This window comes from Gavia stellata, chromosome 4 (genome assembly GCF_030936135.1).
Source record: "Gavia stellata isolate bGavSte3 chromosome 4, bGavSte3.hap2, whole genome shotgun sequence".
NCBI classification, from domain to species: Eukaryota; Metazoa; Chordata; class Aves; order Gaviiformes; family Gaviidae; genus Gavia; species Gavia stellata.
Window position 1 is genome coordinate 75,720,482 of NC_082597.1, and position 22,394 is coordinate 75,742,875.

General features: G+C 42.4%; 1 protein-coding gene across 2 annotated transcripts in view; it reads left to right on the forward strand.

Annotated features, from left to right (window-relative positions):
* Positions 1-5,216: 5,216 nt before the first annotated feature.
* RASSF8 (Ras association domain family member 8) overlaps positions 5,217-22,394 on the forward strand; it is a 91,449-nt gene continuing 74,271 nt past the window's right edge. For both annotated transcript variants that reach the window (XM_059816785.1, XM_059816786.1), the window contains exon 1: positions 5,217-5,238. The gene's annotated coding sequence lies outside the window, so the exon portion shown is untranslated. The remainder of the gene's footprint in view (positions 5,239-22,394) is intronic.

Sequence of the window (22,394 nt, forward strand, 5' to 3'; positions counted from 1 at the left end):
GTTTACAACTGACCATGCCAGATAACTATTGATTTAAACAGGCCAGTAAAAACGTTAAAACCTGGTTCACAGGTATCCATCCGGATCTTATAGTCTTATGGCTAATGCACAGGGCTGAGGTCCACTAGTAATGTTTCACTCCTCTGAAACACACCCACCCCATAGATTTTGACATATTCCTCTAACTTGAGTGAACTGAGCTTTCTCTGAAGGAAGGAGATTATTTTCTATTAATCAAGGAAAAACAGAGGAAAAGATATATTTATTGATTAACAGATAGAACCAGGCTTACCTGACTCCCATTCCTCATGAGTAATGACTATCTTGCCTGCCAGAACTGTAACTATCCCTGGATATATTCATACTGTGCCTAGGCTGGAACCATGAACTGGAGAGTTACCAGGTATTACTGCTGGTACTGACAACAAAAATAAGAGTATATGATTGCCCTGGTTACTTATTCAAGGCTAGTTCCACAATTAATGTGAGTTAACGTATGTGGCCGGGTAAGGAAGAAGGGGGATGAATTTGGTCAGGAATTTTTTGTTTATTTGTTTGAGGTAATTTGGATTTCTTCCATGGAATTGAGTCTTGAAATCTGCACATCTCTGGGAGCATCCAGAATCTGCTGTGTGAAATGAAAATTGAACATATTTTGCATCTTAGAATATCAGTCTTTCGGATTTCAACCATTTTAAGACAGAGATTGCATTTTTTTGTACATCTAACACAGCATGTCACTCATATTCAGTAAAGAGCAAATAACAAGGCAAGATCTAGAAAATCTGGATGAGAAACAACCAGGAATTATTGCTCTTCAGGCTCCAAGAAATAAATATTAACTGAAGAGAATAACAAAATTAACAAGAAAGAGCTTGAAGAATGCATTTAAATTCTAATCTGATGTTTGTTTGCTTCCCCTGAATTTCAGACAGCAGCTCTATTTTAAAAAAACAGCCTCTTGAAATGTTTGTTTTACAGTTAAGCAAATACACTGCAGGACATAAATTAACTCCACTCCAAATTAGCTTGTTTTTCTGCTTGTTGAGTATCAGTTCAGATTTATTTGCTATGGACCAAATTCAACAAAGTACTTAAGCACATGCATAACTTTGATCATGCAAGCAGGCCCACTGAGACTATTCACATGCTTAAATATATGTACACAGTTAAATAATTTGCTGAATCCAGATCTACTTTATTTTTTCTCAAGAAAGCATTTGCAGAGACAAGAGTTGTTTTATTCCGACCATGAAGAGTTTACTGCAAATACATGATACTGAAAGCTGCGTTGATTACTTGTAACTGGTCACACAGAGCTCTTTCTGTTCTCAGTGAGCCTGATTTTATAGTCCGGATTAAATTTAAAGAGCCCACCGAGACATTGGATTTCCCAAGGTGAAATGACAGTGGAAAGGGCAGCAGTAGCTGAAGATCAGATGAAGGAGAGGAGGAAATTAAGGAACCTCAAAAACATTATCTTCCTGGTTTGGGTCAAAAAGGCATAATTCTTGGAAAACTTACATAACCAAAAGGCATGTGGGCCTGTTTTCTCCTTTTTCTCCTCATTAAGAACATATGTGTAAGACTCTGCATGTGTGCGGCTGTGTGGTGTAAGGAATTCCCTGGGCAACACTCAGCACTAGCATCAAAAGAGCATCTTACGCCTTTCCTGCAATACTTTAATTACCTCTTTGGCCAAAATGAAGCAGGATCTTTATGGGAAATCCGCCTCCCAAAACATGAATCAGTGATCCAGATCTTAAAACATCTCTGGCTAGATCCTCAGGATTTCCATATAAATATAAGGATGTGCTTAAATGTTTTACTGAATTACAGTCCCTATCCTTCTCCAGCAATGTGCGAAGGAAGGATTGACTGAAGGTGAATAAAGCACAAATTATTTAGGATTATACATCATGTAACCAAGTTAAGGAGAAACTGGGGTGGGCACCGAGAGTGAGGAACTGACTGCTACAGCAGAGACAACCTACAACAGCACAGAGTCATGTCCTTGGCTGGTACAATTTACCACCACTCCGTAATATCTTCCTAAGCAATGTTCTGGGGAAACAAGGAATCTCGTTCTCTCAATATAGCTCAAAGAGCAACTAGGCTGCTATGATACATAGTGGGGTATTTGTACAATTTTAGCCCTATTTTATGGCTGGATTTGAGACTAATTTCCCCCCTTTTTTCTTAAATGACCATCGTCATCTTCCCTGTTGGAGATAGCCTTGGTCAAATTCTGTATGTTTATGCAGTCCCAGCAATATAGGGATTTGATTTTCTCTTTTTGGCACCACCTCACCTTCCCAAAGAGTTCCATTTTTGATGTGAAAAATCACTCTCAAAAATGTATTTGATGCCCTCCCTGCACATACCGGCTTATCAACCTGTGCAAAAATGACTCTGAAAATTTCATGAACATTATTTTGAAGCAGCAGAAATGTGTTATCTTCGGTGCCTTCATAACTAAATTACAAAAGGGAAATAGGACAAAGAAGACATTAGAATTTAATGCCAATGCTCTTTCTAGCTACAAAAGCTCTGTCACAGCCAGACAGTATTTCACAGCAAGTGGAATACCATGCCAATAGTGAGCATAAACATCTTATGCCTTGTTATGCATGTTCTGAACATCTTCACCAGAAATGTCTTAATTGTGGCCATTAATTTCTCCTCTATAAAAGGGTGATTTTCATTCACTAATGTAAACTTTCTAACAGGAAATTATATAGCAAGTGTATAAAAACTTGTTGGGTTTGAGACACTAATAGGCAAGCTAGCTTTCAATAGAAAACGTGATGTTTGATGTTCTGGCTCCCAGTTCTGCTGAACACCTGGGGCGGTAAACAATACAAACTCAATGACTTATTAAGTACGTGTTTTCAGTAAACCATTAGCTCCTTGAAAAAGGCTTTTCTCCTTCTAGCAATAACTTCCCAGGTCATATAGTTTCCATAGTTTCCCAGATCACTCGCCTTCCTTCCTCAGAGTCCCTGAGAAGCCTGGCTTTTGAGAAAGGCTCTTCCATGAGTTTTATAGCTCCTGTTGTGTTTACAGGCTTCATGAAAAAAGGAAGCAGCCATATTCTGAGCACAGTGTTTCTTGGGATCTTTACAGGAATATTTGGTTAAATATTTGCAACAAATAATCTACCTGGAAAACATATCCCTTTTTCCTGCTTGTAAGTTGTCTGCTGACACTCTTGAAAGTCATAGTAAAAAATACTTAGTGCAGACAAATCTCATCCAGTAGATTGCAGGAGAACTGGTCATCAGCACCGTTCCTTTCTCCCGGAGGTATCCCTCCAGTCTTGGGTTTTTCGGTTTCTTAAGGTGAAGGGGTGTGTGTGTAGCTGACCACGTAAACCACATGCTGCCCAACAGATTCACCTCATCTTTGCAATTTCTTCCTAACCATACCTAATTTCATGTTGTGCTTAAGGTCTTTCTCACAGGCTGCTTGGCACCTCTTCCTGTCTTAAAGAGTATAAAAAGGCAGAGACGCAGGTCAGAACTAGAAGTGACGACTTTCTGTGTCCGGAAGATTTTTTCAGCAGGAACTTTACATCTTGCCAGGTGTGCTTACAAAAAACATACTCGGTGGTATAAAGCCACGAGGGAAGATGTGATCATAACCCAAGATCCAGACCCACTAGAAGTATTTGTAGAAACATCCCCAAAACCAAATCTTGCAAATACATGCTTGCATTTAAATCGAAGCATGCGTGTGCTCTTGAAAACGTTCTCCACGTAGCATCAATGCAGAGTCACATGGAACAAAAATCCTGCTCTCATCTAAGAGATCAGGACTGAAAAAACCCAATAAAAATCAAAAAGAGAAAGTGTGCTACACTCAACCCCCCCCAAGAGGAATGGTACGGGAATATTAGTAAAATGGTGATAAGACAAGAAACAGAGGAAGTTCTCTTGAGGAGACTCTTCTTTAAATGACCAGAGTGTCCTGATCTCTGAACATGGTCACAGGCAGTTTTGAAAAGGCCACCAGCCCAGGGAATGACTACTGCCGCGCTGCTGCTGGTAGCCGAGAGCAGACCCAGTGGAAATGGTCGTAGGCAGTGAAAAACGTCTGTGAATCACAGCTCTGAAGTTCACTCTCGGATAGGTTTGGGGTTTTTTTAGAAACGGTCATTCTTCCTATTCCAAGTTGCACAAACACAAAACTGATTAAAACTTCTTATTCAAAACTTTCTACCCAAAATAGCCGCTTGCTTAGGAGTCTTTGCTGCTCTGAGTTGTTTGGGTTGTTTGTTTTTTTTTTTTTTTTTGGGGGGGGGGGATTTTCCATCATCAAAACCCAAAGCAGAAACAATAGAAAACACTGACTGCCGGGTTTCCACATTTCAGTTAAAAATAAGCACCGAAGACATTCTTGCTGCTTCTAGAAACAACAGAAAAATCTCCGGGAAAACAACCCCCCCCCCACGTCTATGTCCCAGCCAGGGCTCTCACTATTCTTCCTCCTCTGGGGCCGGAGCTCTCCCGCAGCTCTCCCTCCAGCGGGACCCCCGGCTCGCTCCCTGCCTCCCGCCCGGGCTGCGGGCTCCCTGCCCGCACGCGCCCGCCCCGGCGGAGGTGGGTGCGGGCAGCCCCGCTCGCCCCGGCCCCGGGGGCCGCCCCGACCTCCCGCCGCCCCGCACGCTTTATCGGCCGGTCCCAGGGACTCCGCTGGGGGCTTTATTTTCAGGCAAGCCTGCAGCGCCTCTGCTTTAAGAGGCGGCTGCCGCTGCCGCTTGCCTCGCTGCCTGCCCCCGGCGGCGGCGGGGCTAGGGGAGGACGCGGCGCGGGCGCGCCCTCGCCCAGACCGGCGGCGGGGAGCGGCGGCGGCGCTGGCGGCGGGGGGCAGCGGGCGGCTGCGGCTTTAAGAGCTCCCACAATGCCGTGCTGGCGTCCCAGTTCCGTTACATGTCTCTCCCGGTGAAGGGGAGTGAGGGAGAGGCAGGAAGGAGGCGGGGGCGGCCGCTCCGGGCGGAGGACACCCACGCGCGGCCGAGCGAGGGGCGGCGGTGGCTGCTCGGCGGGGCCGGGGCCGGGGGAGGAGCGGGGCGCCCGGGAGGGCCGGGCCGAGCCGAGCCGAGCCCCCGGGCGCTGCGCCGCGGGCCGGTCGCGCCGCCCCCCGCGGGGCGCGAGGCGGAGCCGGCGGCCGTTGGGGCCGTTGGCGCTGCCCGGGGAGCCGCCGCGGGACGGGCGCCGAGACGCCGCCGGCCGAGCGGTAAGTGCGCGGCCAACTCCGGCGCGGTCTCGTCCCGCCGGAGCCCGCCCTCCGCCCCTGCCCCGGCTGCCGCTGCCCCGCCGCCCTGCTCGCTCCCTCCCGCTCCCGCTGCAGCCCCGCTCCCGCAGCCCGCCCGGCTCCGCGTCCCGCCCCGCTCTCTCCTCCTCCCCGGCGTCTTTCGGCTCGTCCCCGCTGCGGGGTTTGTGACCCTTCTCTGCCGCCTCTCCCCCGTTGCCCCCTTCTCCCCTCTGCCCGCAGTCGCCAACTTTCCCGTCCGTGTTGCCCGTTTCCCACCTCCACTCGGATTTGCAATTTTGGTGGGGGTTTTTTTGTGGGTTTTCGGCTCTCGCGTCCCCCCTTATGCATCTCGCCCGCCCGCTCGCACTCGGTCCTGTCCTTTCGCGTCTTCCTTCACTACTTCCCCAGCTCCCTCCAGCTTTTCCTCTCTCCTGGCATTTTGTCTTTCTCCTTCCTTCGGGCATCGTGTGGAAAAGTAAGGGATATTTCTCTGTGTCCTTGGGAAAGGGAGTTCAGAAGCTACTTTTCTTACACAGGGAAATCCTTGGAGTAGTTTTCTCCTTCCCCCCCGCCCCCCTTAGTGTCCCCGAAAAGAAAATTAAACCTTTTTTCTTTTTCTTTCTTTCTTTTTTTTTTTTTTTTTTGCGACGTGGACTGTTTGTTTTGGTCGTCTTTTCCCCTCTCCAGACAGTGCCGATTTGTTTCACGATTAATCTCTTTTATTCCTGCCCCAACCCCTCCCTCTCTCTTTCCCTCCCCCAGTAAGAAAAAAAGATTAAAAGAAAATCTGTTTTGCCAGCCGGGAATGTATGAGATTTTTTTTTATGGGGGAGAGTGGGAGACTATCGATGAGGAAAGCTTAAGCAAATACAGTACAGTAGGACGATACAGAGGCATGAACTTTAACGGGTAGGAAAATGGATTCTGCTCCTTGGTTTATGCAGTTCTAAACTATTGTTGGGAAGGTCTGGGCCGGGGTCTGGTTTGGGGTTGTAGTAGTCTGGTGTGTGCCAACCTATTTTCTGTTCAGCAAAGTGGCGTTTTAATACGCCAACAGAGCGGCACGCTAAATTGCGGTTCAGTATTGCTCGTGGGTTTCATCCGTGTGGAAAACCAGACAGGAGGGAAGGTTACGGATTTCGGTGTCCCTTTTAGAGTTACACCTGTCACGCTTTCCATCCCCAAACTGCAGATGTATCAGAGGTTGGCACATTAACAAAATTGCTGGAAACGGCTTACATCCGTGTTAAAAAGTGCTGTCGTGTGGTTTACAAAGTCTGGTTCGGACCTCACAAGCTTCTGCCGCAGCTCACGCGTTAAAATGAAGTGTGTGCCGGGCTGGGGAGAGCAAGCAAATCGATCGCCTAATGATTTCTGCAAAGACACCTGTTTAAGGGTTTTCAAGCTCCCAGTTAATTGTGTTCGGTAATGGTGTGATTGTGTCAAGTGTTGTAAAAGTAAAGAGCTGTGTCTTTTTCACTAGAGAATATGTTGTTCATGAATAAAGTGTCAACTTCTTAGGTCAGCAGGAAACTGTGGATCTTGGTTGTGTTGTGTTACCCCTTTTGACAGATACTGTTCCAGGAGACCACAAGGTTACGTGGCTAAATTGCAAATCAAGTAAGCCCTACTTTTTTTTTTTACACTTTCTTTAAAGAAGAGAGAAAATACCATTTCAGATTGACTTTTGTATGATGATGATTAGAAAGTAGGCTGGACATTAAACTAGAAGCACTTCTCTTTGTGTCTTATAGCAAAAAATGATTTGATACATGATGAATTGCTGAGGGAACCGAAATGATTGCTTGGTGTTTGTAGTGTTTAGTTGTTTGCCTTTTAGGACAACTGAGAGAGTCAAAGTAGTTCACTTCTTACACTTAAGTAATCCCTCCATCCTTCTCCTTCCCCACCCCCACAAGCCCAACCGAATTTGATGAGTTGTTTGAATTAATCTTTTTTATCTTTCCTGGAGATGAAAAACTTTGGGGTAGGGGGAAATAAAAGGAGGAAAATAACAAGTCATATTAGCAAGAAGTTTAAGTCTTAAAACTGTACCTTGGACTGTTTCTGGAAACACCACCAATAATTCTAAGGAGCCAAATTAAGTTGATTAGCAGCGCTTCTTAAAATCCTTTTGAGGAAAGCCCGGAGAAGGAACATGATAGAAAGAAGAAGATGCAGTTGCTGAAATGCAGAGCTGAGGATGATGGGTTGTGTTCCTGCTTCTGCCATCGCATGGCAGTATGACCTCTGCCTACGCTGCCTTCCTGCCTGCACCTCATAGGATGTGGAGATTTTCCTGAATCTCTGTTAAGTGCTTTTACACATGATTTTAAGAATAATTACGTGTAAATGTATTGCTCCTTGTTTAGCTGTGGTTTTGAATGCTGGTCGAGTGGTAGTCTTGCTTGTGCTAATACTAATTTTTCAAAAGTTGTAAAGTAGAACTCTTAATCATCGCCATTTGTTTTGAGTGGTGTAAGATTTTTTGCATTGCTGTAATGGTTTTGAGACCAGAGTTATTTTTATCCCCTGTATATCTCTGACAATATCGGTGCATGCTGCTTCTGTGGTACCTTAACAGTCTACCTCAGGCTGAATTTGAAGGGCACCGTTGGCCTCTCCAGAAAGAAACTTATTAAATCGAATTGCAGGGTGGAAAACTGTCTTGTGGGGACTGGGCTGAGGACCCCCCGCAGCGTGATACATGCAGTCCTGGGGGACTGTAATTATGAGATTTGCTTAGTACATGTATTTTTTGTTTGCGTTTTAATTTTAGGGTTTTGCCTGGGTTTTTAAGATCTCTATCTTGAAATTAAATGTAGATGTTGTGTGGTTTTCTACAGCTTTTTTGAAAGCTCAGGTTTTCTTGTAATTTTTTTCATGCCAGGGTTGGGACTTTACAGTGTAACGGGACGTATTAGAATCTCAGTGCCTGCCTTCTTGTAATGGTTGAGACTTGTAAACTTTGTAAATACAAGGCTCTACCCTGTTGCAGGTAGCTCTTTCTCTTCAGTGAAAACGAGACTTGATTCTGTAGAAACTTGCAATTAGGCAGCTCCATCAGCTTTGGGTTAGAACTTACTGTCCTCTTGCATATGCACATAGCTAGCTCTGTGCTTCTGAATCTAGACAGTTAGTCTAGTTTTAAATTCAGATTCATAAATAACTAATTCTTGCTGTCCTTCCTGACCCCCTTCAAAGTATATGGTGACCTCATAGCTTTGACAAGAGTAGTTTTCCTGGCTGAGGAGAGGATGTTCATGTAGTTTGCCCCTGTGACTGTTCTGAGGACTGTACGTCATCTTTCTCTCTCCCGGTTCAAATATGGGGAGGAGGGAGACTGGGCAGCGTGTGCCGAGCGGTGCTGTGCTGCTTCTCTGCAGTTCGTTACTCGTGAAGTTGAGATCACAGAACTTGTCCTGCTTGGAAAGGAAGGTGGGTTTGAGCTGCAGCTTGTAAGGGCTTGTCACATCTGCCACAGGGACTGCAGCCTGGGCCCCTCTGGGCTGTTACTTCACTCAGATCTCTGCACGCATCTAGTTGTCTCTGTGATAACGTAAATACGGGGAGTGTTGAATATATCTGAGAGGACTTGAGGAGATAGGCACTGTAAGCTTTCAGGTGGGAGGCACTTGAGGAGAAATCTGCTTCATTCACCTTTTATGCTTTTGAGTTACTCCTTAAAGGGGGGAGGAATCTGTTTACTTTCTTGTCCTGCGTGGAAAAAGGGCTTACCCACAACAAAAGACATTGTAATGCTTTCTATAGTCCAGGATTACTGAACAAAAGCATCTTGCTGTGCAATATTGTTGCTGCGCTCAATGTTGTATGATAACACATGTTTCTCAGCTGTTGTTGATTCCTCAGTGGCACAGACTTCAAAGGAATGTGCTGGAAGAGAGCTGTGGCCAGAAAAAACCCGAATTTTGTTCCAGTGGCCTGTACCATCCATCTGTTTAAATACTTTGCTGAACTATTCCAGAGTGTTCAGGCATCCAGTTAGGGCTGATGAGCAATTACAGCTGGAATGGAGCCTGCTGCAAAGAGACCACCTAGCAAAGGCTTAAAGGCTCCCCTGCCCCCATGGGTCAGAGCCCCCCTGCCCTCCCAGCCAGCCAGAGGAGATAAGGCTCGTCATTTAGGGTATCTTTCAACATGACATTGTCTAATTCCTAATGCTGTTGAGGATTTATTTATTTTTACTCTTTATGCTATCTTTAGCACAAGAAGGGAAGAATGGTAATAAGGACAGAAGGTCATCTCTGTAGTCTCTTTTCCCTATGTAACAAACTACATCTGTAATTTAAATGAGTAAATTTATATATATATTAGTGAATACTTTTTTGCCAAAACACATAGTACAGTTAACAGATGACTCAAGTGTTTGCAAAGATAGCAATATGCAGTACAGAATTGGTTTTAGTTCCAAAACTTCACTAGTAAAGTCCTCTATCTTAAAAGATTGGAGCCAATTACATTGTGCTACTTCAGAATGAGTTTGGGGAAATACTCCGCAATTCAATCCACGGTAACAAATTAAAGAAAACCTGTGTACAATAGGATGCTGCCAGTTCCAAGTACTATAATTTATGTTTTTACTTAAATTCTGGTATCGGAGTCTACTGTGCAAGACAGGTCTCAACTTGTGGTTGCCAACTGAACATTAAAATCAGGCCTGTGTGCTTTCTGTAGTCCCAGATACTGGAACTCAGAGGGGGATATTAACAGAGAGACTACAAGTAAACTACTGATAACCTGTAAAGATCCTTAAGAGTTTTTCTGTGTGGGACTGACATTCATTTTGAGGATTGGGATGAGTACAGTAGATAATGTGTGTTTCAGTTAAGAGGGTTTAACCTTCTTTATGAATGGAAAATCTTCATGCAGATGCACTAAGAGGATATTTGAGCTTTGAAAAATTGAGAGGCAATCCAGGATTTGTTTTTCACCTGCAAACAAGCAGCACAGTGCTGAAGGTAAGCTTGAATGTTGTCCTCTGTTGTAGTATTACTCCTGCCTTTGTACTGTGATGTGACATTTATGCCTTTGAAAGGATATTCTTTCTCCCAGTGTCGGCAGTCTTGATGGTTTTTTGGTATTTTGAGATGTCAGATTTTAATGCCTTGCTACCTCTTTGAGCGGAAAGGGGAGGGAAACTTCTGGAAACGTGCAGTGTAACTGACTTCCATCCAGCTTCTGCCCTTGCTCCAGGGCTGGTGGTGTAGTTTGAATTCATTTACTTGCTTTGAAAGGTGTACTTGGTGTAACCTTGCATCCTACTTCCCTTACTGCAACAGTACCTGATGTGTTTCCAGCATGCACCTTGCTGTGTCTCTAGATCATCCAGTTTTAAAATGGCGAGGCAGTGTTGGTGCTTTCTTTTATTGTATGTTTCCCTTTAATCTTTAGAGAGCTGTAACTTCCTTTTGTTTCAACTGAACTGGAAGTCTTTTGCAAAAAGATTTTTGGACTCCTGAAGTGTTTGTCAATGTTTTCAAGCCGTTATTCAAAAGGCGTTTGGAGTTTCCGGAGCAACCTTTTGAAACTTTGTTTTATTGTCAGTCAGCAGTTTCACGAGCGCGGATAAGGAAAGGCTGTAATTCCACTAGGCAGCCAGATGTTTTGTGTCTATGCCAAAGTGGGGAGACAGCGTGGCTTTAGGAGTTGGAGAGTCTGTTGTTCTTGTCACTGGACTGTTTGGGGATCTTCAACAGATCATATCTGCTTTCTCTCCTCTCCCTTCCCCTCCCTCCTGCCATGCCTGTGCTGATTGTGATCACCTCCTTTTAAGTACACTAAGATTGAGAGCAAAGCATTCTTTGTTGCTTTCTAAAAAGTAGGTATTTTGTTGTCAGTTTGTGTTTCTTAATATTAAGCTTAAAGCTATAGAAAAGCTGCATGTAATTTGGCAGTTAGTGAATTTATAGCTATTATCCAGTAGATTGATACTAATGTTAACTCTGACTAGTGGGGCATTAAGTGAACAATACAAAGAAAGCGGTTTTCAATGCAAATAGAGGGGAGAGTACTCTTAGAAGATCAACCCCCCCAGTTCCGTACTAAATTGCACCTTTTTTTGGCCAGTACTTCTTAAAGACTTGTAAGATCCTTGGAGATCCTTGTCTTGCTTCTCCTGCCTCTATGTGACATGTGAAGGAAAGAAGGACAGTAAGGAACTCATCAGACATCTGCACATGTCAAACTCTTCCTGGAGAGGAAAGTAAGAAGATGCCACAGCCAATAATAATACTTAAAGGTCGATATTGGGAATCAAGATACTAAATGCTTAAATGTGCCTTTGCAGCTGTATGGCTGTCGATATTAACTAGCCCTACTACCTGGAACAACTGGCATCTAGAGACAAGCGTATGGCAGTAGTGGAATGCCCTTGTCCTTTCTCGTCAGGAAGTGATTGTGTGACTTTTTAAACACGTTCTCACTCCTCAGGACCGCTCCCTCCATGTTGTGTGTGTGTGCTTGCTTTGGGCTTCATCCACAGCTCCAAGTCAATCAAAGCCTTTGCACTGGTTTCATAGGGAGCGAGGACAGAAACTTCTAATGAATAAGCTGTGTGTTTCAGACTATGTATTTCAAGTGGTGGAATCAGCACTGATGAGCAACAGGACTAATGAAGAACAGTCACTGAATACAATGCAATGCTTTCAAGCTATTAATGGGATTGGAATTGGTAACCTGATACTGCAAAGAGATAACAAAGGCTATTTATCATACAAGGGAACATTGATGGTTTTTTTGAAGGAGCTGGTAAATAATGTAGTAAAATCTTTCATCAGAACTCATTCTAGTGAACAAGATCTGTCAGTAAATAACTGAATTAACAAGAGTTTACAAAATAGCCTGAATAGAAAAATAACTTTCAGTCTTATTACCAGTGTTCTTTCACTGCAGTTCCTGTATTTGCTCACCAGTTTACCTGCTCACCTCATGTCCTGTGCATTTAGCCTTTGTTTCAAACTGAGGTATAAATAAAAAGTGTTTGGGCTTTTCTTCTTCCAAGAATGGAAGGCTTAAGAGGATGACAAAATGAAGTATGTGCAAAGTTGACAGAACAAATATGGTGTGTGACTGTTCCCTTGTTTCCCAGGAACAGACCAGAAGGCAACCAACTTGATGCAGAATACAGCAGTGGTACATGGGATTAGGCTATTCTGTGTGAGACTGTGGAGAACTCTCTTTAAAGGCTTTTTAATACAAGTAGGGTGGACATCTGTAAGGGTGATCCGGTGCGAGACAACTCAGTCTGACCTCATAACTCAAGAATTAAGGTAATATTCTACCTTAGGCCTGCTGCTTCCTAGCAGGAAAAGCTGACTACTTGCCTCCTTTGTGTTTTTACTCAAGCAGAGGAACTTGCAGTCCCTGCGTGCAAAGCGAGTGGGATAAAGGGAGCACACCCTCAAGAGGTGATATGTGCTATGGGAGAAGACTTGAATGTGAGTTTGCTGTGGGTGAGCTGAAGTTTTGTGCACAATGGGCCGTGTTCTGTAGCAGAAGTTAAGGGAAGAGGCTCACCTTTCCTAGGTGGGGTGGGAGGGAGCTGGGTTCTCACCAGCAGCCAAGAGTCACCCTTTAAAAAGTACTCAAGTGGTGGTTTGGTTTACTCAAACTTTTAGCAAGACAGAAGGTTTTTTTGGTGTTTGGCCTCTTAGGACTTGCTGGTCCCTGTGATGCATCACGAAACAAGTCATAAGCAGTGCTTTGTTACTGTAGTATTCGGAGGCCTCGAATGAGATCCTGGCCTCTCCTGCTAGGCGCTGTGCGAGTGCCGGTGAGGGGAGCGCTCCCCTCCTGTCATGGCCGGAACCGAGGGCTGGTGAGAGCGTTGGGGTGACCTGCCCACGGGGCACGGCAGGGGCGAGCTGGAAATGCACTGCGGATCTGCTGCCTTCCAGACCAGTGTCCCGCTCAGAGGTCACCTGCCTGCGTCGTCTGTTGCAGATGTCTGTAGTCCAGAATATCCTCTACTGGTCTGTCTTGCCAGATGTTGAATTTGCAAAAAAAAAATACAGGGCTGCTGTTCAACCTGATGTTACTGGTTTCCCACTGCACCTGCTGTCATTCTGTTAACACTCTCAATTAGTGAATTGTTCCTGTGCTCCGTATATCCGATGGCACTGCCACTTCTTTCCGCTCTGCCATAAGGCTTCCTAAATACTTGTTCGTGAACTGATGGCTTTCTAGGTGTTTCTTTGGTTGCAGCACAGCATTTGCTTTTTTGGTGGGGCAGGGGGGAAGGTACTGGGACTTTCTCTTCTTCATTCCTCACAGCTGCAGACAGGAGTTAGAGGAATGCCTCTGCTGCTGAGCTGTTTGGAGCCAGGGGCGGGGGGGACGGTTGCTTTGCTGTTTCCTTGTCCTGGAGTTGGGTTTAACTTACACAGAGCACCTGTCCTGTTGTGAACCTGACATCCTGTCAGTACTCATTCCCCCTGCTCCCCGGGAGATAGTCTGTTTGTTTCTGGCAGCTCTCTGCTTGTCCCTTATAGGAAACCCCAGCCAGGAACTTTCTAGAATTCTTCTCCTCCCTCCCCTTGTCTTTCACTGACCTCTAACCACGTTTTTATCTTTTTTTACAAGATTCTGAGTTTCATTTATCTGTTGCTTTTCCCTTCGCTCTTCAGCTTTGATTGTTTTTCCAGGAGCTGCTTAGAAACACTAACCATTACAGATGTGTAGAACAGTCAAATTCCTTAGGTTTTTTTTTGGCTTGACTGCAATACGAAAATGCCTATGGCAGGTAAATATTTTTCTACTTGTCATGACAAAAATATCTATCCTCAGCAGAGGGTAAGGAAATGCGATGGCTATATTTTCATATTACAATGTACCAGTATTACCTGTTATGAGAGCCCTGTGTTTCCCTCCCTGAGCATAAACCACTGCTATAGTAAGGGCATGTAAGTTCAAACTTTGTTTTGTGTAGTAAATGTTAATGACTTTTAAAAATGTATTTACACAGTGTAAGATAAAAATGTGACATAAATAGAAGGAAATGGCAAATGTACTTTCTTGTCATAGGCTTATGGCTACTTAACTGCTTGAGAAATGCTCTGTCACCTCTGGATAATATTATTTTGTTCTAAAAGACTTAAATAATTTACCTCAACTTTTGTAAAAACATACTTGCTTTAATTATGTGGGTAGTAGAGAAGAGGATGACTGGATTTATTTAAATATATGCAGCAAGGGTATTTTTCCCTATTTTGTAGTGCCCTTCATGCTTGTCGTTCTAAATGCATATGCAACAGCCTAAATAATTAGAAATCTATATACTTTCTGACCATGATTTACTTTACTAGTCCATAATGATCTCTGGACAAGCTGTATTTTACTTTGGAAGACAACATTTCAAATTAACCTCTTCAGCTTGACTAGTATGAATGAGAGTAGCATTAAATGTATGTGCTAGAGTACCCTCCTCTTTCTTCCTCGCATGGACATAAAGCATGTGGTAGGCAGAAGACAGTTTTGCTATAATGGAGTGCAAAATTAAACAAGAGGGAAGATTGTGTTGTAGTATCTGAAATGTTCTCCCTGCATTCCTGCTGTAAAATGTTGTCTGACATGATAAAGATGGGTAATGGCTTCTCAACTTTCTATCGGATGGGATATATCGTGTCATCCCTCTGTTTTGAGAACAGATCCTATTGCTCAACAGAGCGACATGGTAGGTGGCTTCTGTGAATAGACAATGCTTCCCTCTTATGCACCATGACCCATGTGGAATCCCAAGCCCAACAGGACTTCTGTTTCAGCTCTGGAGCTTACAAGAAGAGGTTGGCTTCTAAGCCCCACAAGTAGGAAATGGAGCTAACAGAAGTTTAGACACCTTCTGAAACTGGGATCTCATGAAAAAAAGCAGACTTTTTTAGATCAGTGGATGGTATTATTTGAATCCCTTGTGATGGTCATAAAAAGTGTGATGTCACTGCTGAGTCTCTTCTTACTTGCTGGGATTTCAAGTACTGGGCAGATGAGAATCTCTCTGGTTTGATTTTAATACTGAGAACGGAGCTATCTGAGATGCTTCATTCATAGTACAAACCTTAATACAAGATTACAGGGCAAACTTCCTTTGGATATCCAACTGCTACTTTTCAGCAGCTTTTTTCATGAAAATGTAACAGGTATACTTACTAGATGACTAATTAGACCTTAAACCAGTAGTTGATACGTGTATGTCCCATCCTGAGTCAAGGAGACTGTTGGCAATCACGGCAAGATGTGCTGTCACGAAGTCCTGGTCTGCAAACGAGTACTTGATTAACTTGTGTGTCAACATGATCACTTCTGTCAGTATTCTGAAATGCTTAACAGCAGTATGCTATTCTGAAGTGGCAAAGGCATAGATGTAAAATTATGATGGTCAAACAAGGTGCCACCTGTGAGCATAACTTATTAGTAGCTGTGCCTGTGTGCTGTGGCTGTCACATAAGTCAGGGGAAACTTCTGTAAAAGATGTTAAGATAACCTGATTTACCTAGCACCTACTGAGTGGGATAACAGCATGCACATAGCATCTCTGCTGGCAAGAAGCTCAAGCAAAGAGAAATCTAAAACTTCATGTTCTTATGGCATACTTAACAACAGTACTTTATGAATGACCTTTTCAGGAGCAAGTGTCAAAGGAAAGGTTCATCTTGCAGCTATGTCAGAAGTGCTAACTAGAAGAGTGTATTTATGTTACAAGCTTGTTAATTGGTTTTGGAGGCAGTGGTGAATTGTTAGTTTGCCTTGTTGATTTTAGCAGTTGAAAAGTGTATATGTAGTGTAATCTAAGAGTTGGTACTGAGATGCTGTGTAGCAAATAAGAAACTACTGGCTACTCTTACAGCATCTTTTCCTGCAACTCCTACTTTTGCTTTTCCTACAAAATAGTAACTGTAATGACCAGTGCTCTAATACTGTTAGAGCATACAGAGGTTTTCTTATGAGGCTTTGTGTGTTCTTATGCCTGATGGAACCTCAAAATAATCTTGCTGGATGTCCAGTGTTGTCATCTTGCTCTGTGGTGTGTACCATGTCTTAATGACTTCTGTGACCAGCTTTAGGAAAGTCAGTCCTGTGCTTGTTGCAGTGTCATTAGAAAAGTAGAAGTAGCTGTACAGCCCAGCATGAGTCCTTTCTCCTAAACCTGATGTTGAAGTGAGACATTAAAGCCAAGGCAAATTTAGTGAGTATTTTGACTTCTGTGCATGTCTATAGCCCTTTTCCAAAAAGAAAAAAAAAAGTCTTGATCATATGGTTTCCTGCACTGAATTTATTCCTGATGTTGAGAATTAATACAGATTTTTCAAAGAGATCACTAAGTAAAGAACCAACAATACTAATCTACAAGCTTTAACTGTTTGGGTTTTTTAAGTCCATATGGCAGCAAACTGATGAGCGTATCCTTTCAGAAATTCTTTACCAACCGTTTTACAGGAAGAACTTTAGGTTCTATTTTGCTATGGTGAGCCCATCATCAGCGTGTCTGACTGGTTACCTTGTACTCTTTAGTGCTCTTGAGATGCAAATAGTTTCTGTTTGTCTCAAAGACATTATTCACGCTGAACCCTGTGGTTGTACCGAGATACGTTCTTTCCATGTTTTGTTCATGTGACTTAATTTCACTAAAATGAAGACCAAGCATGTCTGTGAAGTTTGTCTGCAGCAATATTGTTTGCACTGGTAGTTACTTACTTGCTCGGACCAATTTGACAATGTGTGAACCTGAGGCAGAGCTTGAGTGTGTCTGAATTGGTGACCTGTGTCTACATTTGCCTCTTACATAAATTTCAGGTTTTTTGGTTCAATTCTCAGTTATTTCAAGATTTCTATCATTTTATTAACATGCTTACTTTTATTTAAGACACATTCGCGACTCTGCTGATATGGAATATAATACCTTAATCCAAAATGAACTTTCTTTGAGGACTGTAGAGATATATGGTGGATCTTTGCATAAGCCTCAACAACGTGAGTTACCTGGGAGACTTTGAGGAAGAATTATCCTTGGGAAGTGAGTGGAACATTCTTCTCTGGCTAAACTGGATTCCCTTACCCCCAGGGCTTGTCCTTCATAGTTATTGATGGGAGCACCAGGATCTCTGCAGTCTCCCGTGCTGTAGGAAGTGCTCAGGGAAGAAACCTGTCTTCTGACCTTCAGTGCTGCTGTTGGAGAACTGCGTGGTACGAGGTGTGCCTGCCTCTTACACTGTTGCCTTTTCTGATTTGGTCTCGAGTGGGCTGAGAAGAGGAGATGTGGTTTGTGATTATGGGCTAACACTCAAAGATAGATACCCTGCTGGCTGTGTTTCCTTCTTTTCTTTTTTTAAATTAGTTCTTGCCAGGTTTTGGTCAAAGAGTATTGAAACTCCCAAACATCTCAAGTCACCTATTTTTATCTTTCTTATACCTCCCGGAATTTGCATATGACATGAGCTGCTTCGTGCTCATTTAACAGATGTGGGGGTTTTATTTGAAAGGAAAAAAAGCTTAAAGTATGGATTTATGTAGGCCTTTAAAAATGTGTTACTTTGTCAGCTTATGCTGTTAAAAAAATATACTTTCTGTAAGAATAAATGTGTTGGTCTTCATGTGAGATGCTCTTACACTCAGTCAATAAATGCTGAGGCTTATTTGAAGCATCCGAAGTATAGGTGGTAGAGAATGAGGTAAATGGTGATTTTGTGCAAGTCTGTTGGAACAATCATCCCCAAACAAATATTGTGACACAAATCACTTACGTAAGTTTGCTTTTGTGTGTTTGCTTATTTGGGTTTGTCTGTGGTAACTGATTCATATTGTATCTTGAATTGGGGGAAAGCAATGGAATTGTGACAATTTGTATTAAAAACTAATGTGCAAGCTTATTTACATATGTCATTCACATGAAATTCAAGTTGACTTATTCCACTTCAAGGCACTGGTCCCAGGCTGTGAGAAACCCAGTTGCTTTTTTAATGAGTTGACAGTAGCTGTCATCTGAGACTCGACTTCAGCTTTGCCTGTATAGATTTACTCATGACTCACTTGTAAGTGAACATGACTTGATTAAAAAATGTATTAAGCATTAATAACAGGGGATACTTTTTGCATTTGAAGAAAAGCTTTTGGAATGCTTTGGAAAACTGGAGTAATTTAATGGCTCTGAACTTCATTAACTGTAAAGGTATTTAACAAAGAAAAAGATCAAGATTTGTCACTGGCTTAGGGCTAGTCTGAGTGAGTGATCTCTGAACTGTCATTATTAATGACCATATGTAAAGAATCAGAGGCTTTAATTTTCTAGGGAAGCATCTTCATCCTTTGAGTCAGTTTTCAAGACCCAGCTGGTGAAAGCAACCTGGTCTGACCTGAGTGTTGGCCTTGCTTTGGGCAGGAGGCTGGACTCCTGCGGGTCCTGCCAGCCTGAAGGGTTCTGTCGTTTCCTTCATTTTCTTTTTCGTTTTTTAAAAGGTGTTTGTTCCACACAACCACCGTCAGCTGCAATGGGATTACCTTGCTGATACGTCCAGCAATTAAACCGGAGGTGTAAATAAATCCTTGCTCTTAAGTGATTTATTTTTTTTAAATAATATTTTTTGCTTATCTTTATAGTACTTCTACTGGAAAAATACAGAATATCTAGGACTTTCTCTGCATCTCTTTCTCTGGCTGCCGTGGAATCCTTGTTTAAAGAGGTGGAGTTGGGCAAGTTGATGTGACCTTTCTCTGAACTCTAGGGTGAGTTCTCAGCTTTCCAGAAGCTGAATTTTATATGGAATCTAGTGTTTCTATACTTGAATGCAGCAGGCAAACAAACTGTGTTTTAGGGAAACTTGTCACAGATGTGTAATACATTGAAATTACCTATGAATTATTTAGTGGAAAAAAAGGCTATAAACATAATGAACATTAGAGAAGATAATGCAAAATGTATTGACTAAGAAGAAAAAAATCTTTTATTCAGGGTACTTCTAACAAAATTTGGTTTTTACATTCACCTGATGAGACGTATAATGAGGTGTTAAAAATACAGACTCTTCTGTAGGAAAGGAGCAATGAGATCTGTCTTTTAATTGGTGCGTGTACTTGAGTAAGGTGCATATGGAAAAAAACATATGCCTGATAATGGATCCAGGATTTCAGGTCTGCTTGTTCACACACCATTTCCTTTGTGAAAGGAATAGTAGAGTGGGTGTTCCTCCGTGTATTTAGACTTCTGCAGCCTGTGTCACAGGTAAGCCTGTAATTCACTGATAACTCTGAGACTTACAGAAACATCCCACTCCATGCCCAACGTGATAAATCAAGCTTCAGCTACAAGCTTTGAAGTGGGAGCAGAAGAGCAGATTTTTAATTAAGTTGAAGGGGAATAATTGATTAGTACCCGGTGCTTCACTGGGTGCTACATCACCAGAACTTTTTCTTGAAATTAAATCCTTGATCAAACCATTCTACTGTCACTTTATTTGTTGAGGGAAAGGGTTCCCCTTCGGTTCAAGTACTGATGTACAAATTTTATACAGTTGATAAAATGTATGTCGAATAGGTTGCTTGGTGTACCTTTTTCATGGAAACCTTATTTTCTTCCTTTCAGTTAACTGATTTTTTTTTTTCCTGGTAAAACAATGCTAGAACATGCTATCGAGAGAAAGGGGGGGAAGTTAATTCTTCGCTATTTTATTTACTGATTAAGTAATCTTGCAAGAGGGCAACAGTAGATGGAATAGAGATGGATGAAGCTTTACAGGAGTAAGAACACAAAGGAAACTCACTAAATGGTCACTGGTGCAAAAATGCTCAGCCACTACAGCATCAGTTCTTAGAAAGTTTGGCAAATACCTGAGCATCACAGCATGTGTTTAGTTACTTACGTATAGGCACCTGAATTTCAAAATCTTGAGTTTATTAATTTAAAAATCAGTAAATTAAAAGTTAATTTAATAGAACCTACAGTATGAGTAAGAGGGAGGTTTAAAGGGGGATCTCAGGATAGCAGTATATTCTGGCATCCTCTGCTGATTGTTTAGTCATATGCATCAATAGTTATCAATCCTAATGACAACTTCTATTTTCTAAATCAAGATTAGATAGTGATTTGCAGTCACTGTGGTGTGTCAGAATGGTTTTTTGAGGAGTTTTTGGTGTATCTTGCTTCCTGATTTTTGGTAAAAAGGTAAGACTTGATTTAACTGCTTGCTAGCTTGTGTTGGAAGCTCATAGTTTGGTTCCTTGGTTTATTCACTCAAAAGCAATGTGTTATGAAGTGAAAAGTGACTATTGGAATCTGAGCATGGGACTCTTGAATATGCACACATTACGCCGATTCCGTCGTCAGTGGCCTGATGCCAGTTGAGGTGGGCTGTGGTGGAACTGAGCCACTGTGAAGTACTTTTGCAAACATGATCATCTGTGCTGTGGAAAGCTGGTGTGCAGTGAGCACAGGTTATTGTGTGCAAAAGTGAGAGAACACGTAAATTGCTCTATATTGGTGTGTTGCTGGATTTGATTTTGAGATTTTCTTGTAGAAGACGGATGGGAATAGAAGAGTTAATTTGTAGTAGGCCCTGTGTCTATAGGGATGTGTAGTTGCAGTACTTTCATTTAGGGTTGAAGTAAACATTGTAGTACTTCAGTGCTACCAGCCTTACAATAATATGCAGGCTCATTGCCAGAGCTGCTGTAAAAGCAGCTGTACTGGCTTTCATAAGAAGGTCTTGGAGGTCAGTTAAGCGTCTGCCTGGGACCAGTAAGCCCTTATTACCGACTGTGTTGTGAAAGTAGGGCGTACTAGATCTTGGAGAGCCTACTGTAGTAGCACAAGTTGCGAACCATAGTGTTCATGGTATTGGAGGCAATGTGCATGGAAATGCACTGGTATTATTGGACGCAGTTTTTTAGATGGCAAAGGGTGTTTAAAGGTCTGGGAACTCTGAGCTTGTCAAATGTTTCTGTAGCATACTTAGGCCATCTTTTACCCACTTATGTTGGTAGTCTGCTGAAATAAATGGCTTCTTGTTTCTCTTAAAGGGATCAATTGATTAAAGTGTTTGTTAAAAGTTCACTAGTCAAGCAACACCTGTAAATCCTGTCGTCTTTTGATGCAACTTTAACAGAGCATTTGTGTGCTTGTATATCCCTTTTTGAAAAGGGAAAAAGAAGCTTCCATACTTTCACAGCAACTGTACTTTAAAAAAACCTATCATTGCCTATGGAGCACTTTCTAACTGCGTCTTTTCACGTAAGAATTTTGCACTTCCTTTACAGTGACAATTTACAGTGGAACAGCATGCTTTATTTTTGGCAATCTTCCTAACAGGGCCTAGATTAAGATCTCTGACCTACAGCTGTTGTAAATGGAAGTCTTTTTGTTATAAAGCCTTTTAAAGTTGTTCCCTTTTTGTGTTAATTGATTAAAATATGTACTGTGTTGCCCCGAGTTCCTCTTGCTAATTGGGTAAAATGAAACCACAGACTAGATTCAAAAATCAACAGAATAACTTCCTTGTTGGGAAGGTTGACTATTCTTTTGATGGGCTCTTTTTGCCGGTTGTGGGCATGTATATATGTGTTCTAGCCCCAAGACCCCTGAGATTGCCATCCTACTTTACTAGGTCTGTCTGTCTAAATGTTACAGAACAGATGGTTAATTCAAAAACAAGAGTATTAAAGCTGAGTAGCTAAATCTGATCTCCTAAAAATGAGGTTGCCAAAGCAAGCTGCTGTATTTGATGTAGCTGCTGAATTGGTCTTTTATTTGATACAAAAGCAAACCTCAGTCTAATGCCTAAATGCAAAGAGGTTGGTAATTTCAAAATTTTTTCAGCTTTTAATTTCTCTCAGAACCTATAACTTGAAGCAGTAAGTTGCTTACATAGTGTAGGGCTCCCAGAAGAGAAAAAGGCTTGTTTCAAATCCATTGTTTTTTCTGGGCTTATCACTGAGGTCCTCCGTTTTAAACGTAACAAAGACAAATTGCAGCAGTGGAATAAGGCTGACACCTGACTTTTAACTTGCCATGATTTGCTTTATTTTTTTCTATTTAGGTGGTCAGGGAAATAAGAAGAAAAAAGCAAATTGTAAGAAGAAAGGATTATTGTGTTTACAGGCAAATTCTTTCTCTTGTTGTCAGCAAATAAGATAGATAA